This window comes from Pteropus medius, unplaced genomic scaffold, assembly GCF_902729225.1.
Source record: "Pteropus medius unplaced genomic scaffold, Ma_sr-lr_union100, whole genome shotgun sequence".
Lineage (NCBI taxonomy): Eukaryota > Metazoa > Chordata > Mammalia > Chiroptera > Pteropodidae > Pteropus > Pteropus medius.
The window spans coordinates 2,653,830-2,675,090 of NW_024340692.1; the positions used below are offsets into that span (position 1 = coordinate 2,653,830).

Genomic DNA, 21,261 nt, shown 5'->3' on the forward strand with positions numbered 1-21,261 from the left:
CTTAAAGCCATTTTCAAATCTTGGAGAGTCAAAGACTTGAATCTTGGGAGTCATAATGTAAGAAAAAAAGAGGACCAGCAAGAGCTCTTTGACTTTTGACAACATTCTTGTCTCTCACAAAGAGTTTTTGACCAGTCTTTCTCCTTCAAATTTATCTGGTACTTCCAATGAGCTAAAGGTTCTAAAACATTTAGAAATTCACTTTCTAAAATATATTGGGTGATGTTTATGTTTCTAGTTAATGATCTCAACCCTGTTACTTGTTTTGCTTCTTAGGCAAAGAAGGAAAACCATAAACAAGTTTATTTATCTTTATTTCTTCTTCCTTTCTTTTCAGACTAAATTTGACTCAAATACTAACCCACAGATTAGGAGAGTCCCTTTTGCAGAGAGAGCTAAGAGTTCTCTGACAGGACTGTGTTACAGTCCAACAAACTGTCAAAGTATCACTTCACCTACAGACCCCTCTCCTCAGCTCTAACCTGTAGCTGAGCTCATGATCACTGAAATAGTCCACATTTCTTTTAGGACAGTGGTCCCCAACCTTTTTGGCACCAGGGATCATTGCTTCTAATGAGAATCTAATGCCTGATGATCTAAGGTGGAGCTGAGGCAGTGATGCTAGAGCTGGAGAGTAACTGCAAATACAGATGAAGCTTGGCTTGCTCCCCTGCTGCTTATTTTCTGCTGTGAAGACCACAACCTAACAGGCTACAGACTGGTACCAGTCCATGGCCCAGGGGTTGGGGAACCCTGTTTTGGGAAATGAAGTTAGGAGATGAGTTTTAATCACATCTGATGCAATGTTTCACATGACAGAATGGATACACAGACTAACTCTGCTACCACCAGTTTTTAATGTTTTTTTGTTTGTTTGTTTTCAGGCGAGGCAACCCTTGGTTGGCCTCACAGATTGCAAGGACCTTGTCAGCTTACAATCTTTTATTTTTTATTTTTCACGCCTACAGCACTTGGTCTTCCTAGGTGGTCTCCCATCCAAGTACTAACCAGGTCCGACCCTGCTTAGCTTCCGAGATCAGACGGGATCGGGCTTGTTCAAGGTGGCATGGCCGTAGACAATTTGTTTTTGTTTTTAATGATTTTTTTTCTCTACATGCTTGAACTTTTCTCTACATGCTCGAACTTTCGGATTCATAAAACTATTCAAAAATAGTTTTTGTTTTTAATGATTTTTTTTCTCTACATGCTTGAACTTTTCTCTACATGCTCGAACTTTCTGGTTGTGGTGGTATTCTTTAAACCCTTACCTGGGTAATTAATCAACAAATATTTCTTGAATTCTCACCAAGTGTTCAACCTGTGCCACAAGTTATAGAAGATACATAAGCCATGGAAGATATGTCTATTCACCTCATGAAGTGCATAATTAAGATGGGGAAAGAGAGCTAATAGCATGAAGCTATACCCAGCATATAAGGTGGTATATCATGAGGGTCCAGTTACCCAGTTCATCTAGCATCAATGGTTCAGAACTTCTGTGTCCAGCAGGACTGTAAAGTTCAGGCGAAGGCTCTGTAGTCTTTCCCCTCCCCATAAATATGCATGGTTCATACACACAAAATTTCACATTGATTCCAAAGGGAAGGGAGATGGCCCATGAATTTCCTGAAATTCATTCATGAATTCAAGAGCAGTTTATGGATCTCTCTCCTAAGAAATATAGAAATTCAAAGGAAAAGGAGTATATTTAGTTCAAGAGGAAGTTAAAGGTAGTTTAGGGAAGGCATTGGGATTTGAAATTTACCTTGGATGATGGACGAGATTTAAGAGAAGGGAAAGGAAATGAATCTTTATGAGAAACATAGTACATAATTTACATGTCATCTCATTTAATCTACAGAGCAATTTAGAGAAGAAGGTACCGTGTCCCCCACACTAGAGAAAAAGAGACGGAGGAAGCTTAATAAATTGCCCAAGATTACTCTCAGCTATTTAGTTCCTGAGTTAGATTGAGACTCATGTCTGTATGGAAACAGATCCTGAGCTTTTTCCACCATACACTCTAATGAGAAGGGAGACAATAAATCTTCTGTCATCTAATTAATATGTCCTCCAATGTGCACACATGATCTGATGGAGAGATTGGGGGTGTGAAGTAGTAGAACTCTTTCTAGTTTTCTCTAGGAAAATTAAGTTAAAGGAGTCCATGATTGAGATAGGGACTCTACTGTTACCATATTACCCACAAAGTGAGGACAACTAGTAAAACTAGGTATGATTACGGTGAATCTTTTTTTTTTTAGGCCATTATATGGTTGCTGTGGTAGGACAGGATTATTGTTTTTAACTTTTCGTTTTCTCCCTGTAAGAGGATAATAGTTGTTTTCATGTGACTTGCCCACAGTTTCTAGTAGGCAGAGCATATATCTCCATACCACTGACCTTGGCCATGGCCTTGTGAATTAATTGCTTTGACCAATGGACTATGAATGGAAGTATCAGGGAGCCAGGTCAGAGCAGAAACAACAAGGAATGGTGTTTTCTCACACTCCTGATAATCTTCTGCTCTCAGTTAGGACAACATGCTGCAGATGGTGGCTGCCCCTTCAGCCTGGGTCACAGAATGAGAAGATAGATGGAGCAGACATAAACCCAACCTTTAGCCTGCAGGCAATTTCAGCTGAGCCAATCAAACCTGCAGAGCTAGAGCTGACTTGTAGAACTGTGAGTGAGAACCACGTGTTTATTGTGTTAAGCGATTTAGATTTTGAGGGTGTTTTGTTTGTTTGTTTGTTTGTTTTACCACAGAAAACCCTGACTTTTGGTAATGGATCAAACGTAGCCTTAAGATTTTGAGAACAACCAAGACTCTAAGTGCCACCAACTTAAATGACATCAAGGAAAATTCCAAAACCAACCTGAAGTAACCTGGTCGATACAAGTGAGGGATGATGCAGATAAGAAAGGATTCCTGACTTATTCTTTTCCATCCTGTCAGCACAGGCTCGACCTCCAGGGAGATGGTGGAAGGCTAAATGCCATTTGAGAACTACGTTCTTGGTGAGACGGTCATTACTAAATTAGACTCAAGAATCTGATTTGATTGTGGTTTTTCTCTTATTCATTCTTAATGTGAAAGAGAGAAGTAAGATGGTTATAAGACACAAAAAGATAGGAAAGTGAAAGACTCTTAGGAAGCTCACAAAAGTGACAGCCAGATTCTGAATAACTAAGAGCATGTTGTAGTTTTAGAACACTCACACATGCAGAAAGAAGCACACACATTCTTGCTCCTACAAACAATTTCTGTGAGAACGTTTTTTCAGTTATTGGCCGCACAATCTCAATGCCAACCCTGACAAGCTCTAATTAGCATCCTCTCGTATGTAATTCTCTACTGAGAGTTGTGTAGATGATGAAGTACCAGTGAGCAGACAGATGACCACCAACTTCTCATTAGCACAACCCCAACACCTAATTACTTTAATGCATTTAAAAATCAGTCTGTGGCCTCAGCACACAAAAACCTTTTAAAGATATTTTATACTTTTTATTTGATCCTGCCTCTCAGCCATGCTCTTCTACTAAACTACAGAGGACCAGAGTTTTGGTGACAGAGAATTGGGACGACAAGAGAAAACACACTCACACATATCTTTTTATCCCACCCAACCGAACTTGTCCTGAGGCCCTTACGTGAAACCACCAGTGTGCAGGGCAGTCCATCAAATGGAGCCTAGACTGACACTTGTTAAATTCGGGTTTTGTAAAGCAAGCTGTTAGGACTCTGCGGTTTTGGCTGCAGGACTTTGCTGGGCTTCGGCAGCTCAAATGTTGGAGCCCAAGCCCCGTTCCTGTGCCAAATATTTGTCCACACGCTGTTTCCATGCAGCGAAGACTCAGTTCTGTCAACATCCCTGTGACTGGAGGAAGGTACTCCTCCTCCCATCCCACATGTGGGAAGTGTCCCCTGGTGATGAAGTCATAGAGCGCTGAACACACACACTTGAAATGAGCTGCAGTGCCGATCTCAGGAGAGATGGGGAAATTGGTCCACATCCCACAGTAACTGACCCCTGAGCAGGGAGAACACAATCTGCTCTCAGGGTTGTGTGCCTTTTTCATTCAGGTGTTTCTAAGCTCTGCTATTAGATCATTATAATTTACAGAATCTCTCCACATAGGTGAATGGGTTAAAAGATCAGATGGTTTCATCAATGTAGTCTTTCTGTCCATGCAGTCTCCCCAGACAATGAGGAACTTTGTTACAGGAAACCTAGTCCTCAATTAGAAGTCTCTCTGCCTTAAAGAACTAGTCCCAGCTGAATAGACCTTTCTTTCCTGTCAGGTACATGATGCGTTATCTACAAGGATATCAACATAAGCATATTTTGGACTAAAGGGCTTTTTACTTTTAAGAAATGAAGAGTGGGAGAAAGTCAAGTTTAAAATATCATCTGGCTTAGAGGCCCCGATTTGATCTCTCCCAGCAATTCAACAAAATACCTATGAAGACACAGGAAAAAAATGCAAACATGCCATTACCAAAACTGGAACTAAATAACCTATTCTCAGAATCTAGGATCAATTTCCATTAACTGCAAGACTGGCAAAATGGCATTAAAAACACAATCCCTGTTTCCTATGCTATAACCACTGGAAATAGAGCTGGCTCCCCCTCCTCCGACCCCGAAGGTAGATGAAGATAGGTAAGACGTCCCTGTCCCTTCTCAGTATCGGATTCCTGGCTCAGAAATGCAAGATATTTACTGACTAGATAACCCAGCCCATCTCCCTATGTAGGCAATGCTCTATGTAGGCAAGGCTTGGTGCCATCCTCTATCCACTTTTTATCCTGGCCCATAACTCTCTTTTTTATACCCAGTTATAGATGGAAACTCCCAGGAAATGCATGGAAGGTGCAAGCCTCCAAAGTAAATCAGTACACACTTCCCAGAAGCAGTCCCAGGATTATAGCCCTTTAGGATTTTCATCAGGGTTAGGGCCAGGAGGCAGGAGTGAGGTATGATGAAATGTCAACCTAACAGAAGCAGTTAAGATTTCTCAGCCAGAGCCTGAGAATGGGTCTAGAAGCAATGCATGTTAATGTGCTATTCGGTTGCCCATTTGAAGAATGAGATCCAAGACAAACCACAAACTCTGTCTTTAGAAAATGTCATCTCTCCTTCTTTAAAAAATAAAGAAAAGAGAGGGAGAAATTACTAACATCAGGCCTATAAAAATGCCAGACAAAGAAAAGGGACCCTAACTCTAAAGATACACAGGAGGAACCAAAGTTTGAAAATGATTTAATATAATAACCAGAAGGAAAACCATCTCTCGTCCTCAGTAAGAACATACGGAGGAGCAAAACACTCACTGAAAATTGGCAAAAGTGATAAGCCAATAAATGGGAGGAAATGAACGATGAGTAGGTAAGATGGAGACTGTCAAGAAAGTGAACACTAACAGCAAAACTTCAATCTGTATTAGAAATAAAGAAAAAATTAACAATAACCAAAACCTAAAATAGTTTAAGGCAATATCATGAAATAAGTTTTCAATAGATATTTGTTGAATATACAATAGAAAGGTCTAAAAGATTGCTGACATAGCTATGGTGTCTCCAAAAATGCTAGGTCATTCCGTGAAACTGACTGGAGGAAAAAATGAACTCTTCAACAGCTGCTGAGTTTACCATTTACCTTTAGTGAATGTCGTAAAAAAAAAAAAAAAAAAATCTCATGGTGGAGAAGGGAGAATATAAAGAAACAATTTGGTGTCTAAACAGAATGACTAGAATAGACACACACCTAACTGCTGGGTCTCAGGTCTGTGTGTTTCCCCAGGCCCAGGTGGAAATAAGGGTATGCGCAAATAGGGGACTTATTTTGCATTGAGGCAGCACATTTTTATCAAGGAATAGCCAGCAGCACCTTACACCAATTCTCTTAGTAAATGGTAGTGGTGGGCGGTGGGCGGGGGGACCCAAATGGTGATTCCCACTTCATGGTTCAACAGGACAAAAACTTTCAGAATATCTATGAACATCTGCAGAGTCAGCCAGTACAAGCAACCTGTAAGAATTTGCAGAGATAGCTGTGTTCCTGGGTGGGCAACTACACATTCCATGTTGTTACACATCTATGTTTAGTCCTTGGTTTCATGTTATACATGATTTATTCTGAGCTCCTTATTATGCCTCTCCAACAAATCAAATCATGCTACAGTACACACTTAACTGGGATTGAAATCATTCCAAACGTGTTTGGTGTTGGTTAACTTCCTCCTTATTTGAGGTTAACCAAAGACAATGATGAAACCCTGTACCACCAGCCATCTAAATAAAAATAGATGAAGTGCTAAAATAATAACATCCAGTGTTAGAACCATAGTAAATATCATCAGTCAGAGCACTGTAGGCCAGCCACACCTCCAGCTGTGAGTCCGTCAGGCCTCATAATTTCAGAAGGGCTAGGCTGGAGCAGAGGGCCAAAGGCAGGCTTCCCAAGAGAGCCAAGCCACTGACTCACTGGTTGGTCCTCTTCTCCTTCACTTAGACTCCGGCTCACGCAGACCAGGAGGCTGGGCTGGTGGAGTGGCCTCGCCCTGGTAGCTGCCTTGCTGCCTGCACAGGAGAGAGTTTTCTAAGTTGGTGGGTGAGTGATGGTTGTATGGGCCTGGGTGTGGTGAAGTGGAAAGAAGATGAAGGACTTTGGAGTGAGACTCATGTTTAATTTTGGTCTGCCACTTAAGGGTTGTGTGATTTCATCTCCCAGAGACTCTGATTCCTCAACTGTAAAATGTAGATATGAGTACTTACCTTATAGAGTTGTTGAGAGGAATAAATAAAACAAAGAAAAACAAATGCTTAAGGTTATAGTCAACATCAAAGCCCCTTGGAGGGATGGAGAGCTTGTGAGTGGTAGCCTGGGGAGTAGCCCACCAACAAATAAATAGCTAATGAGAGAAACAGTGGTGCCTAGAGAATTAGAATACTGGTTTTGGACATGCTTGGGTTCATATTCTGGCTTCTCTAATTAGAAGCTCTGTGAGCACAGAGAAAAAACTTAAGGCACCACACACACACACACGCACACACACAGAGTCTATTGCCTCACTTATAAAGCAGGAATAATAGTAGCACCTACTGTTGATATAGGATTAAATGAAATCACATCTATGAAGTGTTTTGTGTAATATCTGGATATAGACAAAGTTCTATAAACCAACTGTAATATTTAAAATGATTAGTAAATGCAGCCAGTTTTCATTTATATATACTAACATATATTTTATTCAACACATGAATGTATAATTCTAACACATTTTATAATATGTAATATAATAATATATATTTTAATTCATATATATTATATTTATATCCTGTGAATTGTTGAAAGATACAAACCTATATAGTTGGTTTAGGAAAATTTCCACACATGTTTGATGTTGTTTGATGTCGTTTAACCTCTTCAAGTGGTTAAAATAACTAATAAATATATGTGGGTATATAGAACACATGCATTTATTACAGCAACTTTCCAAGATTCCCTGTTTATTTTTATTATTAAACACTTACCTTATGTCACAAGCTACTCATTGGGTTATTTTATTACAAAAATAATTATTATTAGAATCATAGGGAAAATAGGTCCAGATTTTAGGCCCTGATCTTATCCCAGTTCCATCCTCTCAGATGTAATACATTTGCTTGGAAATATTACTCATGGGCTGATAAGTTACTTACTTACTGATGACACAAGAGGGTATGGAAATTTTTTCAGAACCCACTAACGTAGAATCAGCATCCTATTAATGGTACCTGGCAGGACATAAATCTACCTTTTAAGCAAAAGAAGCCTCAGATACAAAAGAATGTTGTATGACTGGGTAATCCATTAAAATGTGGCCAAGCCACCAGATCTGCCTGGGAGAATTCTCAGAAAGCACAGAGGACAGGTGAGTGGCTAAATGCCCAAGGCCTTTCTCCTTATTGGCCCTGAGGACCAATCCAGGCCCTCTAGGCCCCTATCACAGAGGGGTAAGAATGCCATTGAAATTCAAGTTCTTGGCAGAATCAACCTTCAGGGGGAAAAACTAACACAATATTGCCTGTGCAGTCACCCAGGTCATCCAGGGGAAAGTCTCAAACTGCAGTTAAGTGACTGAAGTGATGAAGGGAACTCTGAAAGGCAATCCCAGAAGTCCAGATCTGATGGGCACAAATTCGGCAAGCCCCAGCCAGCACCAGCGGAGCAAGCCATGTGGGATCTCGGATTGTTCTCTTTCCCAGGGTCTTTGTGAATTTTAAGAACTTTGAATTTCTTCTAGCATGTTCAAAATTTATTTATGACACCTAAAAGTGTAGATAATTCTAACAGGGTAGGTCACCCAGGAATAGTACGATTTTTCTCACTTATCAGATTTGGGTTTTTCATACTTCTTTCTGGATCGATGTGAAAATTTTGGTGCTATTTGGCATTTGTGATATTTTAGTTGTAAGTAAATGAACTCTTCTGTGATTCAAAAGCTCTATCTTACTTTCTTGTTTGTAAGACATGCATATCCAAACATCATGAATCATTTGAGAGACTAAGACAGGACCTGTCAACTAGTTAAACTAACTGATACAAATGGGTGTATGTTCACATACAAATGAAACGATGCAATGATGTTCAAAAGAGATCTATTCTATTTCTGCAGTATACACTACTATGTTAAAACTTCTTGTGGAATTGGACCCAGACTGAGGCAGAACTGGAGTACAGGAATGGGGGCAAAGGCAGCAGAGCTAGATGTGAGAGGAAGAGAAGCCAGGTGAGTGAGTAAAACAGAACATGGAGCAGCAGAGAATCTATCTTGTCCCCATTCCCTCACCCATTGGTGCCCTCTGCATTCCTCTCCACAGCTCCTTTCCTGTTGACCAGCCTCTGGGGGCCTAGCCACCCCACTCTTCATCCAGGGAAATAATTGCAACTATTTCAGCTCCTTAGGCTAAATTTCTTCCTGTCCTCACCTTTAGTTCAACTCTCCCCCTCAGTAGAGGTCAAGAGAAAATTTAGGTTTCGGTTAACAGCGAGAGAAAAAAGCCCTCTCAAAATCCATATCAAGTTCAAGAAGTCAGCTTTTGAAATAAAAAGACAGGCCCTCCTCACAATCCACCAATGGAGAGGATGGAGGGGTCTCTGAAATTCACACTAAGTCAAAAATGTGAGGCCAGCATAGCGAACGCAAATTCTAACAAATATCCCTTCAATGGTAAAGAACTACAAGTTTGCTTCTTTCTCTTTAGAAGGCAGGTGAGGATCTTCATAGCCACAGAACAAAAATTCAAAAAATATTTTGGATTTCAAGAAAAGAGAGCAGAACAAATCTTTATTAGAAAATGTTCTTCTTTTGTTATCTAACAAAATGCATTAAAAATCCGTAAGCAAATAAAACACAACCAAGAAAGAAAAAGAGAATAAGCTACATGACATGAAAGTCAGTCAAAAAAAGACAATGAAAGATTCCTCTGTAGCTTGCTTTCTAACCCAGTCTTCCAGAAGTTATACTACAGGAAGAGGAATTGACAAAATTCTGTACTTTGTAGAAATACTTCTCAATTTGAATAGAGGCAGAATGTAGGAGAGAGTAGGAAGCTCAGGGAAAAGTCAAGGAAAAGTCTTAAAGGGTAGAAGCTCCTACATGCCTGAAAGATCTAGATTTCAGGCCAGGGGTGCTACCTGGGATCTGAGCGGATTAGGGGAACAACCCGAAGCAATGGGAGTGGGGTGAATTCCTGAAGAAATGAGCCCTATAACATGGCATTTAATGGGCTCTTAAATCAGAATTCAGGTCCTTTGACAAAGAATGTATCCAGCATCCAGCATCCAGGTAATTTCTCCCTCCATCCCCACCACAATGCCTTCAGGCTACAGAAAAATGGACAGAAATCTACATTTATCTCTCAAACTGCGGCTGAGAAAGAAATTTAGGTTTAGAAAAAGAAGAAAGGGCAGCAAGGAGTATGTACTCAATCCCTCAGAACAAAGAGAAGACTGGTTAGAGATACCTACATTATACATCAAACATAAACAAGAGCAGAAGTGGCATGGCAACTACACAAACATACCAGAAGGAATAAAGGAAAAAGAAACAAAGGAACGTAGCAGGCAAAAGACAGATGATAAGCCCAGTCTCAAAGGCAATCTGTCTCAAGAAAGCTTTGAGATATAACATTTTTAAAATGTCTGAATTCAATAAAGGAAGATCATAAAACTACAGAATGATTTGAAAATACAAGCTGCAAAGCTAACAAACAAAACTAATGGATTACCAAAACAAGAGCATAACGTATTTAATAAGTAGAATAAAAATTACCGCATGATTCAGCAATTCCACTTGTGTGTGTATCCCAAAAGAATTGAAAGCAGGGACTTGAACAGGTATCTGTATACCTATGTTCATAGCAGTACTATTCACAATAACTAAAAGTGGAAGCAACCGAAGTGTTCGTCGAGAGATGGATGAACAAAATGTGGTTTATACATAAAACTGAGTATTACTTAGCCTTATAAAGGAAGGAAAGTCTGACACATGCTACAGCATGGATTAACCTTGAAAACATTATGCTAACGAAATAAACCAAGCACAAAAGGACAAATATTTCATGATCCCACTTAAATGAGGTACCTAAGGTAGTCAAATTCATAGAAACGGAAAGTAGAATGGTAGTGGCTAGTGGTCGGTGGAGCAGGGAATGAGGAATTATTGTTTAATGGGTACAGAGTTTCAGTTTTGCAAGATGAAAAATGTTTTGGAGATGGATAGTGGTGATGGTTGTACAACAATGTAAATGTACTTAATGCCACTGAACTTTACACTTGAAAATTAATAAAACAGCAAATTTTGTTATGTATATAGTTCATCACAATTCAAAAAATAAATTTTTCAAAAAAAGAAAAAGTCCACATAAATAATGTGGTGTCCTTAGAGAATTCAATAAATGAAACAGAAAAAAATATTAAAGTTATAATAAAGGAAAGTTTCCATAAAATGAAAAACCTAGAGATAGGAAAAAAATATGAAAAAGTTTGTTATATAATAATCCACAGAGAGGTTTCTTTATTGAACTTCAAACATAGAATGCATCGAGTAGTCAGGCAAAAGGGAAAGTGACTTATAAGGAACAAATATCTGTCTTGCCTCTGAATTTTTCTATAACATTATTTAATGTACTGTTCTAATTCTTTTGACATCATTGTCAAAACTTGAAAGTAAAGAAATTATAATACAAGAATATTATACCCAACTAAGTTGGTATTCAAATATAGAAGGACCGCAACAAGGTATTATTCATAAACTTGAAAAAATTCACAAAATACAGCGACCCTGAGCTCTTCTAGGAAAACCTACTTGATGACAAAATTTAGCTAATCAAGAGATGAATCAAAATAAATCACTCAGAGATGAAGACGTCTTAGTAAAAGAATCGGTGCTAAAACATTAAAGCATTTAAATACAAAACTCAGACTAAACTATTAGAGAAACTGTATTTATAAGGCAAAATATAAGTATACAAAGTGTTTAAAAATTAGTTACTGCTTTTGATACCATAACAAACAAACTCAATATCCTACTTGCTTACAATAACAAACTTTCATATCTTGCTCACATTAGATAAGAGCTGTGAATCAGCTGGGGCTCTGTTGGGTTCATCTGCACGTGTTTTCTCCTTGCTGAAACCAGACTGAAAGGGTCACCCCTCTTTAGAACATGCTGTTTTCATTGTGGAGACGAAAGCAAGATGTCTTAAGCAAAAGCACGTGCTAGCATTAAAACCTTTTCTTAGAATAAGCAAATGTCATTTCCAATCACAATTCATTGGCCGAATTATGTCACATGGCCAAACCCAAAGTCACTGAAGAGGGGCTTTAACTAAATTTGGAACTTGGGGGAGATGGAGTGGGAAGAAGTGCAAAAATGCTAATCTCATCTTTTCTATCAATGAATCACTGACACTCTATAAAATCAAAGGTGGTGTTATAAATAAAACAATGATTTTAGCTTCCTTATTTTCTCCCCATTGACTTTCAAGGAATCTTATATGAACTAGTATCTCTAACTGTAAAAAAAAAAATTATGTGAAATATAGCAATTCCTTGAGTTTTGTGTCAATATTGTTTACTTGTATTAAAGTCAAATAAAATTAAGTACAATCCTTTTTAAAATATAATATACATAGTATGATCCCATTTTAATAAAATGATATCTACCTATCTATTTATCATCTATCTATCTACCTATCTATTCATCCTTTTATCTGTGAATACCCATAGATAAATATAGAATGAGGTTCACCAACTGTTAATATAGGTGATCTCTAAGGAATGGTGTTTGGTATGGTGTATTGCTTTCTTTTTGGTTTATTATTATTTTAATAACATGGATTTATCACTTTTATTAAAAAAAAAAGTCACTGTTATAAAACTACAACAAAATGTCAGACATTTCAATGTAATAGATACATACCTTGTCTACTACTCAGAAATTCTGAAATATTTTTAAAAACTTTTTTATAACAGATTTACCTTTCCTCTCCCATAATTTTAAGAACATGTGCCAACATAATAGGCAAAGTCTTTGTATTAGGGGAAAAGTGAGAACATTTGACCCCAACTCATCTCTCTATGCTGGTTGTCCTTCCGCAGCCTATGTTCATGGCCACATGGCCTCTGCAGTCTGGTGACTTTCTCCCCTTTGTCCACTACACATTGTGAGGCAACAGAGATCTCAGTGAGGTTGACCACGGCATCATCTGCCTAAATGCAGCAAGGAACAGTTCTCTCCCTGATGTCCTGACAGCTACCTGATACTCTACTCCAGACATAGGGAATCAGGTGAAGTGAGCCTATAGAGAACCCCGGCAAGCTCTGATAGAGACATGTAGCCAAACATAGGCAAACGATAACGTGAGGCCTGAATCCCCTCTTGTTCCCACCCCTGACCACAGATCAGGTAACTCCAGAGCTCTGGCAATAGCATCCCTTTGTCTCCAGCCACATTCTAATTCTTGGGAATACTTTCAAATGTAGGTACCCATGGAAAAAGAAGCCACTTTTGTTTCTTAAAGCAGTTATCATTTGAGACTCCTGCATGATGCTCCTTCTCTGTCTTGGAGGCTCCTACCATACATAATCTTGTTAATGTGCTTGGGTGTTTGGAATACATAGCCAGGAAAGCTTTCAGTTTAGTGTATCCCTCCTCTGAGGCTATCTGCTTGTTGAATGGAAGTGAGGGAAGGGGTGGGGAGGACCTACAGGAAGGTAAGGGAAAAATGTTGGCTAACAAACAACTCAAAAGTATTCTTTGGTCATATTAACACTGAATTCAAAACTCTGTGATCTCATCCTAGAAGGCAGTATACCTGCCAGGTTGCAAACTATGTTTTTGGAGAGGAGATGCTCGCAGTTGATGATAAAGAGGTTGAGAGTAAGAGTGATTTGCTTGAAGACTGTTTTCGGTTTATCTCCAAAACAAAGAGAAGCACACTGTGTCTTTCTCTCCAACAAACCCAGTGCTCTGCAGAGCAAGAGAATGCTGGGGAAGGGTCTGAAATATTGGAGAGGGGACTGAGCAGGATATTTGAGCAGGCCAACAAGAGGATTTATGGCTAATGGGATACTATAGCCAGACAGATTCTCATTTAGAGAGAAGGCAAAAGCACGAAATGAAAAGCAACAACAACACAGCAAAAGGAACAACAAAAATATGTTAATAAAGAAGAAAGAAGAAAAAAAAAAGGCAATTATAGATCCAAACTTGAGGAAATCCTTCTGGACTAAGAAGTATACATAATGCAGGATAAATCGAATAATTTCTAGGTCTTTCCTGAAACTGAAAAGTATATAATGCATGATGTATGCAGTATGATTCATCTGATGTGTATAAAATTTTGAAAACACCTTTGCTTTCTAATGGCGCATTAATCATAGGATCATTTAAAATGAAGAGAACATCTGCTCAAATACATGAGTATCCAAAATTGTCCCATGGAGAGCTTGTATACCCCAGATGACGCATCTTTCAGCTTAACTGCTGGGGACATTTTCTGTATTCCTATAGGGAATCATTATAGCATATCACATTTCCCAAACAAGTAATGTTGTTTTTAATTCCGCTAAAATAGGAACAGTTGTAAGAAAAAAAAAATCTCATAAGTAAACAAAGCTTACAAATAAGTAGAAATCTAGAAACGTTATACGAATGTTTTCTGAAAACCAATTTTATGTGTTTGAAACAAAAGTCTTTGCTCAATTATATTTGAGTATTTTATTAAATTGTGTCTATGTTCCACCTCATTCCAAAATAATCGGACACGTGATATGCACAGTGTCAGCAGTCGTGATACAAACACTGGCAACATCCCATAATATAGGTCTCACTCTTCCTTGATATTTCTAACTAAGGGGTCAAGTTCCCCAAATCATTAACTCCTGTTATTTGAAATGAAGGACTTCTGTTGTCAGAGGGAAGACTATTGAAATTTATTTGTTCTTTTCTGAACATCTATTAAAAGATTAGTGGCTAAATTATGTATAAAGAGTGTGATACATTGTAGTTAAAGTTTCAAATGCCTTTGAAAAAAACTAGGGCATGGCAACTTGTCTCATTATTTCTGATTCTTTTCTTTCCAGCATTTCTTATGAGTTCAGAGCTACACTGATAATCTGTTGGATCACTTAGAACTACTATCATCTAAAATTTGAAAAGAACCAAATGCTAAATTTCCCAAATAAATTTAGTCTTGAAGCAGGAGCTCATATATTTTATTTAGCAAATTATCACCAGCATTATCGGCTACCTTTAAGTACTGATGTGTTTTGTTTATTTGTTTATTTGCTTTTTAATTTGCTGGGGCTCTTTTCTTTCACAGATATTGCCATACTATTTTATACGTTATGTTATCCTCTATTCTAAAAGTTAGGAGTTACTTTATTAGAAGCATGCTTCATACAATGATCTTAGGGAATTTTGGAAAATTTGATGCCCGGAATAAGTACTCTGGACAGAATTTAAGAATGTGGTTTAATAGTTACATTGTTACTTATTGGTGCTATGGAAGTATTCCAGGTTTACTAGAGCTCCAATAAGGATATGGTCTTTGGAATTCATCTCTACATTTATAAAAGATTGGTACCTAGTTTATAATTGTGATCTTTATGGGGCAGAAAATACACACTTTCCTGATTCTGCTCTTAAATATGTCTGAGTTTTAAGTTAGACTCTAGTGCTACAAATAAGGTGCTTCCTTTTTTTTCTTTTTTCTTTTTTTTTTCCATTTGATGAGTTTACATCCTATGGCATAGAATAGAGTATTTCTTAATCAACCCTAAGTTGTTTGCTGGTTTTATACACTACATAAGAATGAGAGAATATTTCTTGGTACATAGCTGTCCAATCTCCTGAACACATTTCCTAATCAAATCCTCATGTTCTTCTCATAGATGCTCTTTATCTCTGGGTAGGGACAATCTCCCCAAAGTTCAAGTTTGAGGTCACAGGCCTCTGTTTAAACCATAGGGACTGAAGGACTGGCAGGAGCTGAGAGAATGAGCAGAGTGAGCCACAGGCATTTAGGGAGTTGAGGATAACTTCTTACTCCCATGAATTTTGTTACATTTGACACTGTCGGGTTTTTTTTTTCCCAAGAATGAACAATTTTAGTTCCCATATATACTCAGCTGCTGAGAATTTAACCATGATTCTTAGTTGAGAATGAAAACATGGATCCATAAGTATGTACAACTAATAGTAAAATTGGATTTCCCAAGGGTTGGAAAAAGGAATACTGTAATTGGGAACACTGCAGGGGTGTATAAGATAAGCATTCTACACAGAAAAGCATTAAGCAAGGGGTTTTACAGTTTGTGAAATTCAGCACAGTTTTTCCTCTATGCTCCTTTATGGAGAGAGAAACTATTACATCATCCCCTGGGCACAAATCACCCATTTGGGCAAAAAGAGCCACACCATGAATGAAGGGCAAGAACAGATTCATCGACACAGATATCTTTTTTTTTACTTTTTAACTAGTGAAAGGGAAATACTTTTTTTCAATAAAACAATGTGTTTTGAGATCTCATCTTTCAGAGAGTCATATCTTGCTTGTAAGTTGTATGACCTAAATAGCACTGAATTCTCACATTACAAAAAGAACATTACCAAATGCATACTTATTTTCAAGGAGATATGGGACACTGACTTTAAAATAAAACAAGTGAAGAGAATTCCCCTTCCCGTCCGTAGGCAAGAGAGAGGCTTGGTAACGGTGTTGGCGCCATTTGCAGGCAAGTGTGAGCCAACTTCCTAATGGGGGAGTTCCACATCAGAGACCCCAACATCACACCTGGAACTAATTGGCCTCCTTTTTGGCAAATTCAATAACTAGGCCAAAGATTAAATAGACCTTGGAGACTGCACGACCACTTCCGTTTCCAAGTGCTGTCAACCCCAGGGCAGGAAGGAGGGATGCTGGAGAGGTGGCCCAGAAAAAAGGGCTGCCCCACTGGCCCCACACCTGCACCAGGAATACGCTGAACACACTTTGGTTTTCAAAGCTCGAAAATTAAATGCTTGTTCATTATGTTGATGACTTCTTTCAGGATGAAGAATTATATTTTCCTGTACTCTGCACTAGAAACATTCACTTGTAAGGACAGGTAGTTATACAAATGCAAAACAATGCTTTCAATAACACCACACACCCTAGAAAAAGTGCACGTAAAATGTGAAACTGTTTAATTGGCAGGATGGGTTATTTTTATATAACTTGGGTTTTTTCCATATTTTAAAAGACAATTGTATATTCCTTTCAATTTACATGAATGAAAAGGATGTGATTATTAAAATTACAGTTATTCATCATCTTTTCAACCAATGTGCCCTCTGTGCCCACCATGAGCGAGGCTCCCTTTGAGACTGAGCATACAAACAATATGTAAAAAGACCCTGTCCTCAGGAACTCGATCTGATGAGTAAGAAAGATTAATGAGCACTTAATATGAAGTGTTATAATTACATAATTGGCCAAGGGAAACACAGGGCCCTCTTTAAATTCGGAAGGGGGAAGGGGTAGGAAGAAGCAAAAGCTGCATGTTTTGTTTGTTTATATGTTTGTTTTGGAGTCTTTGAGGACTCAGGTCAGAATGGCCCCACCCAGTCCATTGTCCCCTCCCTGTCTGGAATGTTCTGGTTAAGGAACCAGGTGAAGGGGCTTGGGTGGGTGTGGAGAACTGAGGAGTGAGCGGGTGGAGCTCTGAGTCCAGGGAGAAATCTATTAGAGATAAGGCTGTGGAGTTAAGTGGAAGCCAGATCTGAAACTATAGCCAAAAGAGGTTGGGTTTACCCTGGAGGAAATGAGAAGACTTTGAAGTTTTTTAATCCGGGGAGTGTGCCATTAGCAGCTTTGTATGCTGGCAACCGGCTCAGGTTATAGTGAAAAGGATGATTTGGAGGGTGAGAAACTAAAGGTAGAGTGGGGTGGAAGAACAGACCTGAGGCTGCCTGTAACTTGGTGAAATATGATGTTGCTGGGGCCTGGGAATGAGGGCAGAGAGACAGGGACTAAGTTTAGAGACCTCCAATAGGCAGACCAAACTGAGAGATCCTGAATGTTGGAAAGAGTAAAGAGCTGAGGGTTCATCCCAGGTTTCTGGCTTGGTTTATCTAGGGCAGTTTAAAATTTGGCCTAAATTTACCTGTTTTCATGGGAAGAGACATCATCATTCATTCATTCATATGTTCATTCATTCATCTATTCAACAAACAGGTATTGAGCATGCCAGACCCTGTCTGAGTCACTGGGGATACAGCACGTAACGAAGCTGTAAAAATTTCTGCCCTCGTGGAGGTTACATTCCAGTAGAGAGAGAAGGACGATAGATAAATGTGGTAGATGGCGATAACTTCCACAAAAAAAAAAAAGGCAGGGGGTGACCAGATAAGGGGATGGAGAGGTGCTACGTAACACAGGGTGGTCAGAAAAGGTGAATCCTTGAACAGAAACCTACCGGAAGTGGGGGAGAGAATGAAAAGGGTGTTTCCAACAGATGAAACTGCTAGTACAAAACTTTGGAAGCCAGAACTGGTGTTGTTGGAAAGAATCCTCACCCCACACAGAGGCTGTCATCACCCAAATGCAGCCTGTCTCCCTCAGAAGGCAGTGCTGTGTTCCAGGGACAGGGCCTAATGAGGCAGTATTCTGTCTCACCCTTATCTCCCCAGGTGAATACAGCAATTCCCTCTGAAAGAAATGCCTGAGATCTCAGAGAGCAAAACATCTTCAGCTTTTTGGACTGGAGAATTCTCAAGTTGTTGGAAAAAGCAAGGTTGTTACTATCAGGGAATGGGCAATGAAAGAGACTCCAGTAAGGAGTCTCTTACTGGAGTTTCTTACTCCAGTAAGAAACTGTGGGGTGGAAAAGGCAAGGTCAAAGGTGTGCTCGGGACGAGAGGCCTCCCAGAGCACAGAGAACACCCATGCCAGCAGACCCTACCAGTATTTAAGAGCAAAGGAAAGGCGTGCCACCACACAATAGGTGAGCACCCTCCCCACAACCCGCCTTCAGTCGGAAGGCTAAGGAGGTATGTATCTAAGAGGCCAATTCCCAGAAGGAATTCTAAAGAGTAAGCAGGCAGATACAAAGAGCACATCTGGTGATCTCGAAGTCTTTGGGGAAGGGTGTAAGTAGAAAAGAGCCACTGGCAGAACTCCGGCAATAGCAACCTCAAAGGCATGTCCGGAGGTAGAGGAGCTCAGTAGGGAGGCTGAGAAATGGTCAGAAAAATGGAAGGAAACCCAGGGGAACCGAGGCCAGGGGAGGAGAGTTTTAAGAAGCAGAAGCAAGTGGTCACTGAGAGCAAAGCCAACAGAGAGGTCGAGGGAGACGAGGATGACACATGCTGACAGGATTAGGAAGCCAAATTGGAAAGAGCTGGGAGTAAATAATGGATGGTGAGGATGCTCTTCTTTCAAGAAACTCTTAGAGGAAAGAGAGAGAGAAATGGACATGCAATTAGGCAGGAACTTTTGTTGAGTTTTTGTTTGTAAGTTTGTTTTGATGGGGATGTTAAGAGATAAACTGAGACTTATTAAAGACTTTAAGAGTTTATTTGAGCAAAAATCTGTTTGAATCGGGCAGCACCAAACTGCAAGTGGTTAGGAGAACTCCACTGATAAGAACTGGGCCAAGGCTTATTTGATTAGTTATAGATTAAGCAGTTGCCTTATTTGAGAAAGCCTCATTGGCTGTTTGTGATTGGTCATCTTGAGGTTTCAATTTCATAACTCTGAGGCATTATAAGTTTAGATTTTGGTTTGTTTATAGGCTGCCTAAGCCCTAAGGCATTAGAAGCACCTCAAGCTAATGGTCTCCTGGTTTAATGAATTTAACAGGGAAGACAAAGATGGTCATATGTTGAGGGCACAGAACCAGTAAAAAGGAAGATGGTCAAATGTTGAGGGCACAGAACCAGATATAGGAAGAGAATGAGAGGCAGAACCAGGCCTGGACCATAGCTCTGAACGCAGGGAAGGAGGCAGGGCCAGGTGTGGGTGTGCAGATGTAGGGGCAGAAGGTTACAATGTTGAACGGCGGTTAATTTTTAAATGTCTTTTTATTTCTCTGCTTTACCTTCCAGGCAGGAGAGACAGCTATCTATAGTCACTGTCCTCAGAGGAAAAACTCAGCTTTTAGTTTCAAAATAAGGTGCCTCGAGTCTCTGGCTAAGGCAAATCTGAAGGTTGAGTGCTTTGTTTTGCAAGAGTTAGGGCTTATTGGAAGGAAAAAGCTTGGGCTGGAAGATGTAAGGCAGATCTAGAAGACGAGAGCACAATCCTAGAAAATTTGCCATAGGGTAGTGGCAGGAGGAAACCACAGAAAGGAGACAGGATATGATGTCAAAGTAAGTTTTCCCAGCACACAGGAACGAGGTGAAAATCATTCTTTGTGTTGACATAAGAAACATCTAAATTTGTAGAGAATTTTTATGAGTTTATTTCAGCCAAACCGACAATAATTGCTGGGAAACAAAATCTCAACGGATTGAGAAAATGCTCGTCTGAAGAATGGCAGTGGTGTAGCTTATTTTAAACATTAAAATTAAAAGAGGAGACTTAAGGAAGGTTACATGAAATCCACTGGGAGTCGATTAAGGGAGCAGAAGAAAGCAAAGTGGGAATAATCTCTGGGATTGTATAAAAAGTAACAAGAAGAGACCTGTGCTTCTTTTACATGGTGGGTACAGGATAGTTAACATGTATGGCACAGAGAGATGGCATGCAGGAGACAAGCCATTCTTTGGTCTCCTGCTCTGCCATGGATGTGCCTTTAGGACCTGGGAAAGAAGACTGACATTTCAAAGGTATGTTATCTTAGATGCAAAAGGACAAAAGACAGACTCACGTAAGGTAAAGACTGACCTTTGTCAAGGAAGCTACAGGACTAGGATGCAACTAGCCGCCGTGACCTGCTTTTAGGTAGGAACATTTCTGTTAAGACCATCCTGGTTTCTTTTGGTCTGAGTTTGCAGGGCTGCCATGCTGGCCTCCCCTGAGCTTGTCAGGTTTAGTATGTGGCCCCTTTTTTGTCCACACTTGGCTGAGAGGAAACCCTGAAGAGTATTAAGAGAGGAGAGCCCCAAGGTAGGCCTGCTCTGTACTTCCCTCCTCAAGGTCAAAACCAGTGGGGAATGGAGTCAGGAAGGAAATATCCAGAAAGGCTTAGGGAACAAAAGTGCCTCTCAGGGTGCCTCAGTCCCATGGGGCAGCCAGAGTAGAGAAAACATGGAGACAACAACAGTATACTATCAGGAACAGCCTGAAATAGCTCTGGTCACCCACTCTATAAGTTTTCCAAGGGGCATGGGAAAAAATGTGAGGTAAAATTCCTAGAACAAAATGCCCTGAAATCTAAGACACTCAACAAACTTTTATTTTTTTGCACAGACAACACGACCATCACTAGTTGGCAGGGGAGTTCGGGTATCTTCGACACTGGGAACCCAGAACGGTGGAGCAATCTTGGACATAGCTGGCTTGCTTTGGCAGAGGAAAGAAGATTTGGGAGGATCCTGCTCAGACAATTAAAATTTATTGACTTTGATTCACCTACATTTTGCTTATCATTCAAATGAATCACATGACCCTCAACCACCCATAGGTGGCCCAGAAAGTGTAATTCAGAGATATCTGGTGAGCAGAATTAATAATTACTGAATTTCCCCTGGTAAAAGGGAGCACTGTACTTGCCAGAG

At 39.6% G+C, this 21,261-nt stretch overlaps 1 non-coding gene across 1 annotated transcript; it reads right to left on the minus strand.

The window, feature by feature from the left end:
• Positions 1 to 959: 959 nt before the first annotated feature.
• LOC120592989 (5S ribosomal RNA) lies at positions 960 to 1,078 on the minus strand. The gene has a single exon (XR_005650284.1). It is a non-coding gene; the product is annotated as a 5S ribosomal RNA (ribosomal RNA).
• Positions 1,079 to 21,261: the final 20,183 nt, after the last annotated feature.